This window comes from Nestor notabilis, unplaced genomic scaffold, assembly GCF_000696875.1.
Source record: "Nestor notabilis isolate BGI_N333 unplaced genomic scaffold, ASM69687v1 scaffold6766, whole genome shotgun sequence".
In the NCBI taxonomy this organism is placed as follows: Eukaryota; Metazoa; Chordata; class Aves; order Psittaciformes; family Psittacidae; genus Nestor; species Nestor notabilis.
The window spans coordinates 38,844-43,627 of NW_009931467.1; the positions used below are offsets into that span (position 1 = coordinate 38,844).

Here is a 4,784-nt window from a genome sequence, read left to right on the forward strand (position 1 = left end):
ACTGGTGAGATCATTTTGGCTAAAAGAAACTCGTAAGTAAGGTTACTGGAGCACCCTGTTCATACTTTCTGTATAATGCGAATGAAACATGGGTACCTGTGAAGAGGAGAGATTTTAACTTTATACAGTTTATTCTCAAGACCTTTAATATGTTTGTCATGACTGCTTTAATACTATCAGATCATACTTGCAGAACAACTGTTCCAACTAAGTACATGCTGTTCCTAGATTTGTTTGGTGTGCTACCTCATTTCTGAAGTGGTAGTAATAGGCTGAGATAGGCACACTTATTAACTTAGCTATGAGAAATACAATTTCTCAGTAACATTATTGCATGATTTGGGATACATTGAAGCACTACAGCAGCTCAAAAGACTTAAAACACTTGTGCCATCAGAATTTTATTCACAGTAGGTAAAGGATTTTCTTTGCATATGTTAATTAATCATGTTGTTACGTTCTACTTTCACAGAGAGTTTGTTCATGGCCAGTAAGGTTTTGTACCTAGCTGGTACTAGCTGGTTCATTCAGTATCATGGGACATTCCCAAAGCATAACATAGACTGACATAACAAAGACTTCACACTGTAAGGGGCAACATTCTGTTCCTGTAGGAGTTAGGGTGCACATAGTGACTTGATGCTGCAAAGGCAAATTTAAAATCAGTGAAAATCCTTCTGAAAAGGGTTGTAAGGTTAAATTTCATCTCATGACAGATCCTCCTCAGGAAGCATGAAGCTGGAGAAGAGAATTGTTAAAGGACTGTTAAAGGGTGATGAGGCACTGGAACAAGTTGCCCAAAGAACTGGGAAATGCTCCTTCCCTGGCAATGTTCAAGGCCAGGCTGTACAGGGCCTTGGGCAACATGGTCTAGGGTGAGGTGTCCCTGCCCATAGCAGGGGGGTTGGAACTTGATGATCTTAAGTCCTTTGGCCCTTTCCAATACTAACTATTCTATGATTCTATGACTGAACCCCAGATAAGGAGGCTGTGAATCTTCCTAGGAATTAATTGGATCTGAAGTCTACCAGCTGAGTAGAACATGGCAGTCATTTTGAAGCCACACTAGGGTGATTAAGTCATGTTATTCTTTTATTTCCATACATTTGTTTCCAAACCCCATATTTTTATAATAGGCAAACCCATAATTGAATGGTCTGTACTTTTATCATAAGTCTTGTATTTAAAAGTAATTTCTTAAGACCTTGAGAGCACCAGACATTGCCCTCCACAGAGGATGGAAATGTCAAGAGGTCATTTGCACGGTGCCAGATACCCTAGCAGAAGGTTGTGGTTGGCAAGGGAAAAATCAATTATGTAATATTTTTTATACTTAAATTAAACCTGTATAGTAGGGAATAGTTGTTGAAGTGGAAAAAATATTCTTCTCAATCACTTTATTAAGGTACTGTATTTGACACCTCAGTTATGCAGCAGAGGTTTCCTTGTAGGACTGTGGGCATCTTCATGCAGTTGTTTCCCACTTGCAAACTGCTGATAACAGTTCTTGTGACAAAACAAAAATTAGGTCTTTGAACAGCCTTACACACTGTTCTTGGAGTGCTTGAGTTCATAACAAAGCATAAAGAGCTGTCATTGCTGCAGGCATCAGTTGTGGTATTATGGTAAAATATAACTGCTGAATGCACAGAAAAAAGGGAAATCAATTTAACAGATTAAAACATTAATCTTTGTAAAAGAAAGGAAGGAAAGAACTGGTGTCTGAATTCTTAATCTTCCGTGCATGGCTTGTAGTTTCTCTTTGAGTCTGATGCTCAATTACTGTGAACAGTTTGAAGATTAATTAACAGCAGAATTTGTTGCTGTATTATTCTGAATACATCACTGCTTTCCAAATACAGAATATTATCTTGTGCATCTGTAGGTGTCTGTATATACTTATAGCTCTGTGTGTGTGAAAGGAAGGCACAATTTGAAGTGTGAGAAAAGATTCCTTTTTTCCTTTTGCTAGATGCATGAGAGCACAGCAAAGTTAATGTATTTTCTGTTTGCCTAGCCGTGTCCTACATAAGCAAGGAGATTTCACAGCATGTGTATGTAAGGCTTTTTCCGCACTTTGAGTATAATAGGGTTCTAGGCTGCTATGCCATGGAGCAAATACCAGTCTCAATTTAATAGGTTTAAAGACTGGTTTTCGATTGGCAAATTTTTGTTGTTGATTTATTTTGCCTTTTTTCCCCCTCTTTCTTTTGGAGAATGCTTTTAATTGCATTGGCACCAAATATTACGTCAATACCAGTCAACCTCAATTTAGTAAATCATAGTAAAAGGTCAAATCAGTATTACAAACATTTAGTAACATGGATTGTGGCTCAAAGAATGCCAATTCCAGCAGACACTGAATGAAAAGATTTAAAAGGCACTTAAATCCCATGCTTAGGAAAGTCTTGGGTTAAGTTTCTTTGAGAGTCATTCCAAATCTCACTTGAGAATGGAACTTGGATGACTTTGACATTTTTTATTTCATAGCAGCTTTAATGGTCAAATATTTCCCCTTCTCATGTTCTGCTCAAATCCATTTTATGTAGAGAAACTCCTAATGTCTTTAAAATTAACTGAACAAGATTACTTGACACTTCTTTCTAGCTTCTTTTTCCATAAAAGCAAGTTACTCATACTGATACGTTTTATTTCAAAATGCTCAAGGTTCACATCACAGTGCCAGTACTGATAAGGTATTTCTGCTTAGTGGAAATCTCAGTTTCTGATATTCAAGAGATTTGATTTTTGCCATTAGTAAAAACAGTGAGTATTGAGTGGTTATTCAGATACTCTGGTTTAGGCATGAAACTGGAGATCTAACTGGAAACAATAAAATTGCAAAAGCAATAATTTAAAAAAAGGCAAAATTAGTTGCTGTTTCAACATACAGTATGTATTGTCAAAGTACCATTTGAGTAAATTTAGTGATTAATAATTAAGGTAATTTTTTTTTTAAGAAAAAAAACATTCAAAAGGGAAATTTGGGATTATGAGAGGGCATCATTAGTACTTATGCATAATTTAATAGAATTTTTGAAACATTTCTAGAAATGTTATGAGATGCTGAATGTAGAGTTTCTTTAATGTTCCCTGCTCATGTTTTTCTTTCCTTTTCTTACAGCCTTTATAAATATTCTTAGCTGCTTTTTGTGTTTTTCTCTTTCTTGATATCTCCAATGCCTAGAGCTGCTTTTTATGCATTTAGGGATAGGAAGCAGCTAAAGGAATTGGGGGTCTTGTTGACTTGTATGGCATATCTAAACTTATTGTCTTAGTACCTTTATTCTACTTTCAGGGCATGGGAGGAAGTTGAGTGTTTTTCTGAAAACTTAACAGGCAAGGAGGGGATAAAGCAGCTAACTTTTTTTTTTTTTTTTTTTTTTTTTTTTTTTTTGAGAGGAACCTTGGATTTTTAAGGACTTTGTTGCTCGAATTTTTGTGTGGCTACCACACTGTGGAGAAAACCACACAGGGAGAAACTTTGTAGCACTGCTTTATTCTTCTCTTCCTAATTATCTGAAGACTTCCCCCTCCCCCTCTCCAAATTAACCAGACTTATCACTTCCCCACATATGTTTTATAGAAATAGTTCTTTGTAAAGCATGCAAGTTACCTGCAAGCATCTGTCTGCCAAGGAACAGAACCTTCAAGTATTATAAATAACAGTGACATAACTTTTTCTCCCATGGGATTACACCAACTTTAAATTTTCATTTTTATGTAATTTATATTTAGCAGAATTGAAGCACAGTAGGGTTTTTTGCCTTGTGACACTTCAGGAATTTACAGTCCTGAATTGAGAGCAGTAAAAAGCATGTATGGCAATGCTGCTGTGTAAATGTATATCATCCGAATCAAAAAGTCATGGGGCTAGTGGTTTTGTGAAGGGAACTGTGAAATCCTTTCTGCATCTTGCTAACTTCCATACCCTACTGAGCATAGCTTAGCACTTAGAGCCAAGTTCTACCCTCTGATGCACACACTTGGTTCTTTTTTCTGCAGAAGGCATGTGCATCCGAGATAAATATTAGGCTTTTTTTTCAAGCAGACAAGTATAGAATGTGTAATGCGTGCATGTTGCAAATTGGGTAAAAGGCATAAGCAAAATTGCATATTTAATTTAAGAATAAATAATTTCTCCTTTAGAGCGTTTGGTAGACCTCTGGCCTTCTTGTCTTGCTTTTACTGTTTCAGTCTTGAGAGGAGTAAGAATTTAACTTGTGGGGCTTTTGCTGCTTATGACCACGTACCTGAGAAGTTAATTTAGATTGTCTTGTTAACAAAGATAACCATTCCTGATCTAGGTTCATTTGTGCATTTGTCCCACTGAGTTCTGGGTTGGTTTTTTTTTTTTTTTGTTTGTTTTTTTTTGTTTTTTTTTGGGAGGTGGGGGTGGGTTTGGTGTGGTGTTTGATTTTTGATTGGGTGGGCTTTGTGGATTTTTTTGTTTGTTTTGGTTTGGCTTTTTGGTTTTTGTGTGGTTTTGTTTGGTGTTTTTTTTTTTTTATGGTAAAGCATCTTTAGGGAGGTATTTTTATTATTTCCCTGCTCTTTTTGAACTGCATGTGCAATGTGTATGTGTGTGTGTGTGTACGTGTGTGTGTATATATATATATATATATACACAGATCTATATATCACTCCAATCCATATAGGTACATATATATATCTCATTTAGGCTTTTGTATTGCTCACTTCATGTTTGTCTATTTATCCAATACTTTCCACATATTCGGGGAAGGCTGTAATGGGAAAATCCAGGCAGGCTGGCTCACATCAAC

General features: G+C 36.2%; 1 protein-coding gene across 1 annotated transcript in view; it reads left to right on the forward strand.

Annotated features, from left to right (window-relative positions):
* Window positions 1-4,784, forward strand: part of PAPSS1 (3'-phosphoadenosine 5'-phosphosulfate synthase 1) — a 37,794-nt gene that overhangs the window by 31,939 nt on the left and 1,071 nt on the right. The gene's annotated exons all lie outside the window — the stretch shown is intronic.